This window comes from Eucalyptus grandis, chromosome 5, assembly GCF_016545825.1.
Source record: "Eucalyptus grandis isolate ANBG69807.140 chromosome 5, ASM1654582v1, whole genome shotgun sequence".
Taxonomy (NCBI): domain Eukaryota; kingdom Viridiplantae; phylum Streptophyta; class Magnoliopsida; order Myrtales; family Myrtaceae; genus Eucalyptus; species Eucalyptus grandis.
In genome coordinates, this window is record NC_052616.1 from 11,373,408 (window position 1) to 11,384,577 (window position 11,170).

General features: G+C 35.8%; 1 non-coding gene across 1 annotated transcript; it reads left to right on the forward strand.

Annotated features, from left to right (window-relative positions):
- Nucleotides 1-3,995: 3,995 nt before the first annotated feature.
- On the forward strand, nt 3,996-4,102 carry LOC120294185. Its single transcript, XR_005551676.1, has one exon. It is a non-coding gene; the product is annotated as a small nucleolar RNA R71 (small nucleolar RNA).
- Nucleotides 4,103-11,170: the final 7,068 nt, after the last annotated feature.

Genomic DNA, 11,170 nt, shown 5'->3' on the forward strand with positions numbered 1-11,170 from the left:
TTTTCTAAAATTCTCTTGATTTTCCTGTTTGTAATATCTACTTGACTACTAGTATGAGGATGATAAGGGATTGCAACCTTATGTGTGACACCGTACTTATTCAAAAGCGCTTCAAATTGTTTGTTGTGAAAATGTGTCCCCCTATCACTTATGATTGCCTTAGGAATGCCGAATCGGGTAAAAATATTTTTCTTTAAGAATTTGACCACAACCTTAGCATTCTCCACAACAACTAAGATGTATAAATTTCCATAAGAAGGTGTAAAGGGTCCCATGAAATCAATACCCCAAATATCAAATAATTCACACACAATAATGTTGTTTAAAGGCATATCATTTTTTCTTAAAATATTTCCAATTCTCTGATATCTATCACATGAAGCTACATAGGAGTATGCATCTTTAAAAAATGTGGGCCAATAAAATTCAGATTGTAAAATCTTAGCTGCAGTTTTAGTGGCACCAAAATGGCCACCTGTTTCTCTATCATGACAATGATGTAGAATGTTTGCATTTTCTTCGTCTAGAACACATCTCCTTATGACCTGATCTGCACATACTTTAAACAAGAAATGTTCTTCCCAAAAATAATTTTTAACATCTGAAAATAATTTTTCTTCTGTTGATATGATAATTCAAGAGGAAGAACATTACTTACCAAATAATTTACAAAGTCGGCGTACCAGGGAATTTTTGTAGACTTGATGGAAAAAAATTTCTCATCAGGGAACTCTTCCAAAATTGGTCTTACCTCTTCCTTTGAATTTTGAATTCTTGATAAATGATCTACAATTAGATTTTTAGTCCCCTTCTTATCTTTGATTTCCAAATCAAATTCTTGCAGCAATAGAATCCACCTGATCAACCGGGGTTTTGATTCTTTCTTTTCAAGTAAATACTTTAGAGTGGAGTGGTCAGAAAAAACTATAACTTTTGAGCCAATTAAATAAGAACGAAATTTATCAAAAGCAAAAACTATTGCCAAAAGTTCATTTTCTATTGTTGAATAATTCAATTGTGCACCTGACAAGGTTTGACTTGTATAGTATATGGTTTGAAATTTTTTATTCTTCCTTTGTCCCAAAACAGCTTCTACTGCAGAATCGCTAGCATCATACATCAGTTCAAAAGGTAAATCCCAATTTGGTGCTGCCATAATTGGTGCTAACATTAACTTCTCCTTTAAAGTGTTAAAAGCCTACATGCATTTAACAGAAAAATTAAAAGGAGCATCTTTTTTCCAAAAGATTAGAAAGAGGTTTAGCAATTTTTGAAAAATCTTTTATAAATCGCTTGTAAAATCCTGTATGCCCCAAAAATCCCCTGACAAGTTTCACAGATGTTGGCGGAGGCAATTTTGCAATGAGCTCCACTTTGGCTCGATCGACTTCTATTCCATTTTGGAAATTTTATGCCCGACCACTATTCCTTTATGCACCATAAAGTGACACTTCTCCCAATTCAAAATAAGGTTAGTGTCCTCACATCTTTGTAAGACCAAATCTCAATATATTTTTCAACCATATTAGAAAAAATAGCTATCATGCATCTTCGAAAAGTAGCTGGTGCATTACAAAGACCAAAGGGCAATCTTCTAAAAGCAAAAGTACCATAAGGACAAGTGAAAGTAGTTTTCTCTTGATCTTCTGGTGCAATAAGAATCTGATTATACCCCGAATATCCATCAAGAAAGCAATAAAACTCATGTCTCGTAAGTCTTTCTAACATCTGATCAATAAATGGTAAAAGAAAGTGATCTTTTCTAGTGGTAACATTCAATTTTTTGTAATCCATACACACACGCTACCCAGTAACTGTTCTATTTGGAATCAATTTATTGTTGTCATTTTTCTAAATAGTCATAACACATTTCTTTGGCACAACTTGTACAAGATTTACCCAAGAACTATCAGAGATATGATAGATGATACTTGCATCAAATAGCTTAATTACCTCAGCTTTCACTACTTCTTGCATCTTCGGGTTCAATCGCCTCTGAGGTTCGATAGTGGATTTATATTGTTCCTCCATCAAAATTTTGTGTATGCAAATTGAAGGACTAATTCCCTTGATATCAGCTATTTTCCATCCAATTGCACCATTATGCTCTCTTAATACTCTGAGCAGTTTCTTCTCCATCAAATCTGTCAAAGAAGAAGATATAATTACCAGTAAAGAATAAACTCCATCTAAATAAGAATATTTTAAATGAGAAGGTAATGGTTTGAGTTCAAGAATTGGAGGCTCTTCAATTGATGATTTAGGCTTTATAATGTGTTGTCCCAACTCTTCAAATTTAATTGTCTTTTGCCTTGAATATGGTGTAATTGCCTTCATGAAATTTGTGTACTCCTTTATCTCCTCATTTTGAATATCTTTATCCCTTGGTCGAATCAAGATATGTTTCAAGTGGATCTTTAAAAATATTTTCCGAAAAACCTTATTCACCAACTTATCAACTGTCTCAACTCTAAAACAAGAATTATCATTAGATGGATATATCATTGCTTTAAAAACTTTAAATGAAACAAGATCATCTTGAACTCTAAGAATTAACTTCCCTTGTTGTACATCAATAAGAGCTCTTCCTGTTGCTAGAAAAGGTCGACCTAAGATAAGTGATACCTCAAAATCTTCTTCCATGTCAAGAACTATGAAATCTGTAGGAAAGATAAATTTGTCAACTTTTACCAAAATATCTTCCACAATACCTCTTGGATATTTAATTGATCGATTAGCCAGTTGAAGTGACACTGTGGTTGCTTTTACCTTGCCTAATCCTAATTTCTTGAAAATAGAATAAGGCATTAGATTAATACTTGCACCTAAATCACATTATGCTTTTTCAAAGTAAGAATTCCCAATAGTGTAAGGAATAGTAAAATTCTCTGGATCTTTTAATTTCGGAGGTAATTTGTTTAAGAGGATGGTTGAACACTCCTCATTTAATTTCATAGTTTCATAATCCTCTAGTTTCCTTTTGTTTGCTAAAATCTCATTCAAAATTTTTGCATAACTAAGCATTTGTGCTAAAGCATTTGTAAAAGGAATGTTAATGTGCAATTTTTTAAATACATCAAGAAATTTAGAAATTTGCTTATCTATTTTGTGCTGTTGGAGTCGTTGAGGGAATAGAATTGGTGGCACATATGGCTTGGGATTATCTGGAAAAAAGTTTACTCTTGCTTGTCTCATTTGATTGTTTATTGACTACCTCTTCCTTATCTTTGAAAATCTCTTCTTCTCCCACTTATTTACCACTTCTCAGGGTAATAGTCTTTATGTTTTCAATTGTATTTTTCTCTGTGTTGCTCGGCAAAGAACCATGTTGTCTCCCTGACATCATGCTTACTAACTGACCCACTTACATCTCTAGATTTCTGATTGAAGCCTCTTGATTTTGAAATCTCACATCCGTGCTTTTGATGAAGTTATGAGTTGTATTAGCAAGCTTGGTAACTATATCTTCCAAATTTGACTTTATCTCTTATGATTGTTTGAATCATAGTGGTTTTGTCACGTTCTAATTATTCCATGAAAAATTTGGATGATTTCGCCATCCTGGATTGTATGTGTTGGAGTAGGGATTATTTTGTGACTTGTTAAAATTCCCAACAAAGTTAGAATTTTCACTAGATTGTTTAAAAGTATTACCTACCTGACATTCTGTGCTAACATGTTCTCCACCACAAAAATCACAAGTCAAATTTTGAATTTTCATAACTGAAACACTCATATTATCAAGCTTTTTGTTGAGTGCTTGAAATTGTGCAGCAATTGCAGTAAAAGCATCAACTTCGTGAACTCCACTAGCTTTTCGCATTGGTAGTCTCTCAGTAGGCCACTAATAACTATTGGACACCATCTCCTCTAATAGATTGTAGGCTTCTTATGGTGTTTTATTATTTAAAGTTCCCCCTGTAGCTGCATCAATCATAGGACAGAGATTTGTACTAAAGCCATTATAAAAAGTTTGTACCTGCATCCACACGGGTAGTCCGTGATGTGGGCATCTCTTAAGAAATTCTTTGAATCTTTCCCATGCTTCATATAATGATTCATTATCCATCTGCATAAAATTAGTAATATCGTTACCCATCTTCGTAGACTTTGCAGGTGGAAAGAACTTATCAAGAAATTTCTGAGCCATATCATTCCATGTAGTAATTGATCCTGCAGGAAGAGAAGAAAGCCAACTCTTAGCTTTATCTCTAAGAGAGAATGGAAATAATCTCAATCTAATAGCATCATCTATAACTCCATTATATTTAATGGTGTCACAGATTTCAAGAAAAGCAACAATGTGAGCGTTTGGATCATCACTTGGTAGTCCACTAAATTGCACTAATTGTTGAAGCATCTGAATGAGTGACGGCTTGATCTCAAAGTTGTTTGCTTGAATTGTAGGTTTTCTAATACTTGATGTGGTGCCTTGAACTGTTGGCGCAACATAATCTCTTAAGAGTATACGCGGATTTTCATTCTCACTGTTTGCCATCTTCTTAGCATGATTTCTCTATTCTCTTAGTCGCCTTTTGAATGTACGCTTGATTTCTGGATCAAACTCAATAAGTTTCCCTTGTTGGCTATGTGTCATAAATTGATGTACACCCTGAAAAATAAAACAAAATGAAAGTTAGAATAAACCTAGAATTATCTGGTATCAATATTAATTAGTATTAAACAAATGATCCCTGGCAACAGTGCCAAAAACTTGTTCGTAAAATTCTAAACGCAAGTGAACGTGTCGAACAAGTAATATAATGATAAGAAAAAGTATCGTCCCACGGAGATCAATGACTAATAAACCAATTAAAAACTAAAATATACTAATTCAAAAATTTATCCAACATATCAAAATATAATTAAGAATAAATTAAAAACGAAATTTGTAGACTAAATGCAGTAAATCGATTAGATAAATATGTTAGAGCTTCCTATTTCACCATAACCACTAGATATAAATTTCAAATTGTTTTGGGTACAAGAATAATATCAAACATGTGATAGCGGAATTTCCTAATCAATTTAATATTCTATCTCTAGGTATAACAAACCTACTTAGCTTATTAATCCAATATATCTCTATGTGAATTAAAATAAACATGAGTGCACTAAAAACTATGAATATTCCCAGCTTACAATGAGTATTTTGGATCACCTTATCACCGAAAGCTACACAAATAACGCGGTATATTTCTATCCACGTTTAATTCATGGTTGTATATTATAATGAGCAATTGCATATTATTACTTCTCAGTTTCAAACATGCACATTAGATCATTTAAGAGGTGCCAGTCGCTCAAAAGCATTATGCATAATAATATATAACTCACATGAATAAAATTAATTGTAAAACATAAAAATCATGAAATTCACATCATCATGGTTAGGCTATATCGTAGCCATAACAAAAGAAAATTAGAACATAATAGAAGAAAAAATAAAAATAAAAATTAAACTCAGCATTTTAAATCAAAGAAAAAGAATTATGTCACTACTTTTGTCTTCTCTAATACTTGAAAAACTCTCAAAAGAATGAAAAATGATCTAACCATAAAACCTAATTTCTTTCTCTCCCTCTCAATGTTCTCCCCTTTAGAGGATATATCCAAGCTCCAAGCAATTGCGCGTAAAATAAGGGAGTAAATTAGATGATTCTGATTTGATATCTATCTTCCACTGCTTTTTGATTTGAATTCCTGATTTTTTGCCATTCTTTTCCTTATATTATCCATATCTCATTATTCTGCATAAACAAGAAAAATTTGAATAATCAGAAGGAAATCCAATATTTTCTCATAGATATTGCATTAATTATGACCTAAAATAGGTGAAATAACTCTACTTTTATAGAGTTATCAAGTGGGTTTTCCTAGAATATTAATAGGTTTTAGCAATATGGGTCAAGTTGGGTATGGGTCGGGTATAGGTCGGGTTAGGTATAGGTCACTAGATTTACACTACAAAAATATGGGTTAAAACAAGTTAAATGGGTCAAATATGGGTTGACCATTTCGACCCGACCCACCCATTTGCCACCCCTACATATATATATATATAGAGAGAGAGAGAGAGAGAGAGAGAGAGAGAGAGATGCCCTCTTGATCCGATTAATTCAACTTGTGCCTTTCTGGGTTTCTCACGAGTTCCTCACTTTATGGTAGGTGACTCATTTGAAATATGGAGCTTCATACTCGGAATCCGACTCAATCACGCAATTAGCAACTCCCTCGGCCTGAAACAGTTCTTAGAGGCAGCTGCGGAACTCGCACGTGGCGCACGTGCGTCGTCTCAGCCACCAGTTTGGCAGAGAGAGATCCTTAAGGCACGAGACCTGCCGCGAGTGACGTGCACGCACCCTGAGTTCAAGGACCCGTCAACGCTGGAAGTGTGGTCGCAATGTTGGACCCCACCAACATGGGGCACGGGTCGTTCTTTTTCGGCCCGCGGGAAGTGGCGTCGATCAAGCAACATCTGCCTCACCACCTAGTCCTGAAATGCTCCACGTTTGAGCTACTCACGGCGTGTCTATGGAAGTGCCGCACGATCGCGCTCGAGGTCGAGCCAGACGGTCCGCCTCTCATGAGTGATTAATGCACGAGGCCCCGATGTGCCTTTCGGTTATGGGAGCATGTCGGTGAAGGCAACCATACTTTTGAAGGCGGGCCATTTGTTGTACTAGTCCGCTGGGGTACGCGGTTGAGCTAGTGAAGAAGGCCAAAGAGATGGTAAGTGAAGAATACGTGAGGTCCTCTGTCGATGCGTCGATAATCAAGGGAGGACCAAAGCACATGACCATTTGGGACTACGTGGTAGCCGACACGACCAAGGTCGGGTTAGAAGCGGTTGATTTCAGGTAGGGGAAGCCGGTGTACGGCAGCATTGCCGGTGCAGTTCCTTCGATAAGCATCTATGTGAAGTACAAATGAGAGAGGGAGAGGAGGGGATCGTGGCGGCGATATTGTTGCCGGAGAGAGCAATGCGAAGGTTTCAAGAAGAGTTGGAGAAAATGACCGATAAAAGGGATGGTTAGTGAAGATCAATATGGTGTGGATTCAAGTTCGATTAGATCCAAACTCTAGAAGGATTGTTCAACGAATCGTCACGTTGGCATGGTGATGTCGGCTGGGTTTCCATGTGAAGATTAACCGTAGACTCAATCTCAACGAAAAATTACTTCAAAGAGTCATAATCTATTGTACGGATGAATTCAGTCTTCAAGCTTTCGATTTAATCAATTTAGTTATAAATCTTCTAACGATTTAATATAATTCTTCTAGCTAATATTTATCGAAAATTGTAATGTGAATGATAGTCATCCTATGCTTTACCAAAAAAAATGATAGTCATCCTATATGGCAACACTAATGCTGATGTGGACAATAATTACAACTTCTAAATATTTTTTATATTTAATTTCTTTTTTCATTATGGCCAGTGAGGCAACCCTCACCAACCACTAGACAATGGCCTACAACCCCTCACTGGCCGATGGACCCTCGATGGGGAGATCTGGCGAAGGCCAAGGCAAGGTGATTGCGACCTTGTTAATTCCGGGCAAGGTGGCCCTTGCTGACCATAATGAAAAGAAAAAAAAAGCCACATAAACTGAAATAAAGAAAAGAATAAACAATAAAAATATATTTAAAAATCTGTATCTTAAAAGAAAACGCAAAAATTATCTATATTAGAGTCAGTCATGTCATGTAAGATGGTCGGCGTCCATGTGACTAATTTCCTATTGAAATTTGGTAGAATGACTATATTTACAAATTATCAAAATGTTTAGAACTGAATCGGCCAAATTAAAAGGTTCAGAGCTAAAGTGACATCTATACAACAAATTGAAGATATATATATATATATATATATATATATATATATATATATATATATATGAATTTCCCAATTTTCTATAGATTTGTTGAAATCTTCTATCCTTACTTCTTCTCTATGTATAGGACTTGGATCTGAGTCCATTTGTGATAAAGAACTAGAGGAAGATGTAGATCTTCTATGTAAACTCATACTTAAGATCGATTTCCTAGAAGATCATTCGATTCAAGATCTAGTCCTTCTTTTCACAATTCTTATACAAGGTCCGTAGATCTTAATCCCAATCTTCCTCCTATAATCACCATCCCTCCGAGTACTCATAGAAACACTCCTCCTCCTAGTGTGCATAGAAACACTCCCACACATGATACAACACCTTTACCTCCTTCCACCAGTAGAAGTAATAATGAGTTACCTCTTGAACCTGAAATTAGTGGATTAGATAATAGATCAGGGATTTCCAGGCCAGTTTATCAACAAAACCAGCCTGAACCAGTCCTAGAAAATACAGATTCTCCTCATCATTCTCCTACTTATTCACAAATGATAGATGCTGAGCTTAATGTTTTAGAAAAACATTTTGAGCCAAACATATATATATATATATATATATATATATATATATATATATATTTGGCAACCCATTTCTCAGTCACATGTAACATGTTTGAATCATTGAATGAAAGTATTTCTCTTTGGAATTTTGTCTTCATAGTAAAGCGACTAGACAAGTATACATGCATTCTCTTTAGTTCGAGTGTGGTGAGTGATGGAGAAGGTTTATTCTCCCATCACGCGACTAGTTTTCCTTGTGATGGGGACTCGACCCACCGATTAGCCACTCGTGAACTTGAGGAGTGCGACACAACAACGTTGGAAAAGACATTATTATTCTCTGCACCTGGTGCGGTAGGTACAATGCACGTGATCCGTTGATGGTGCATGCTGTCAATATCATAAAGATAGAGATTCTGAGAATTATTGGAGAGTGGATCTTAACCTATCGATAAATAGAAAGAAAAGTAAAATCTTGTCCATTGATAGTAAATCTTAAAGTTCTTATTTGCCACGGCATTCTACACGAGCGTTACAGAAATTGCAAGGAGTTACAATTCGTTAAGACTCGAGGATCGTTTCTTGGATGAAAAAGGATCCCAATCGCTCCGTAACAATTTGATAAAGAAAGGAGTAAATCTCGTCTTTAGATAAGAAACTTTAAACCTCTAGGGTGTTACGAGATTTTATATGAGAGTAATGGAGTTATAGAGTTTGATAAAGAAAAATAACATTCAAGTGCATAAACAACGTGTTGTGGATAGGTAGTTCCCAGTAGATCACCTCACCTATCCAATTGTGTTAAAGCAAATGATAGAGTTTTACTACTGCTAATGGCATACATGTATATTTCATCATAATTATGTATGCCCTGACCTCCTATTATATATAGGGGTAATATCTTTTACAGTTGTAACATTGAAACTCATAACGTTAATACTGATAGTGGATAAATTACCTAATGTGGCACTATGATTTTTCCCTTCTTGATTTTGGGAAGGGTTTTTCATGTAAAAATCCTCGTTTTATTTTTATTTTGATTTTTTCTCTTCATATATTTGTGTACCTAACAAAGAGTTGTGAAAATTTACAATGAGAAACAATCATTATGAACTCGAGGATTTCATTTCTCGAATGGATCATGAAACCATTAGAGAGAGAGAGAGAGAGCGACCTCGTTGATGGGCGAGATCACCTTGGTTTGTCGGCAAACGATGCAAAGGATTAATGTTGGGAATTTTTACCCATTTACAAAGTTCCTTTTTTATTTATTTTTTATTTATGAAAAGTATTAGCATTGTCCCGGTCTAAGTCTAGAGGCATTTTTGTTTGTGCCAATTGCACGTGAGCTCAATGTATCCCGGCCTTTGGATCATATGAAATGAAACTCACCGACACTAAAGACTCGGATGCATTGGTATTGTGCATCCCAATCACCTAAGAATTTTTCTCACGTGTGACTACCTTATCTGGGTTACATCCAAAAAAGTTGGAGATATTTTCTAAGAGTTATCTAGGTTAGATCCAAATTGTTAGGAAACAGTAATAAGGGTAAAATAGTCATAAGAGGGTTATATATATATATATATATATATATATATATATATTCTTGTAATCCTTTTTTGATTAAGTGAATACAATACGTAGAATACTCTCTCCTTCAACATGGTATCAGAGCGTGGTTAAAACTTCAAGAGAGTGATCCCACCACCACCACAACCTGGTGGCGGAGGCCGTCGCTAGATCCAGACCCTCCACCGCTGCCGCCGCAGCGTGCTTCTCTTCTAGATAGTGGAGGAGAAAGAACACCTACATCGTCGTTCGGTCATCGTCCCTAGATCCAGATCTGTCTACTAGTTTTCTAAGATCTGGACAAAACTACTGCCCATCGTCAATCACCGAAGCCCATCCAGCAAAATTGGTTTGTGTTCAGCCTTCTTTCTTGATGATGGGATTGAAAACCGATTGCACGATTTGGTCTTTGTTTGTCTTGCGATCTAGATTCTGTGTTTTTCGTATATCCTGAGGATTTCGAAAGCCTTCGGTTCTGCAAGGGTTTCACCCAAAAAAAAAAATCGAAAAAAAAAATTCCACCCAAACTGAGGGCATCAGAAGTTGTTTTCCAGTATACTTATATGAATTCTCATTGAAGTATATTGCTTATTGAAGTGCTGGTTGGTATGATTTAATGGCCTCTCAGTGAAGTATATTGACTTAGTGGTGAATCGATTGAACCCTCATTTTTGTTTATTGTTCTGTGGCTGATTGCACAACTGGAGTGAAGTGCTTGATTATTGTGTCATTCTTATTGGGTTTGGTCGATTCTTGTGTTCAACCTGTCTGACTAATTGCATTATTGGAGTTCAGTAAAGTTAATATTGATGGCTTCTACATCATCTACTGGTTTGACGCATTTCCAATTGACATATGTCAAATTGGATGGCACTAACTATCCATCATGGTCTAAAGCTGTACAAGTTTATCTTACTGCAACTAGACAGCATGATTATCTTACATCCACACTTCCCTCGGATAAGAGTAAAGTAGATGATTGGATTGCTGGAGATGCAATGATCTGTACATTGTTATGGAATAGTATGGATCTGAAGATTAGCCCTCACTTCATTCAATGTAATTCTGCTAAGGAAGTTTGGGATAAATGTGCTCTACTTTATTCTGGCCAAAATAATATGACACGAGTGTGTGACACATGGGAGGCCTTGTTTGCTCTTCAGCGTGGAGATCAGTCTCTATCTGAATATTATGCTCGTTTCA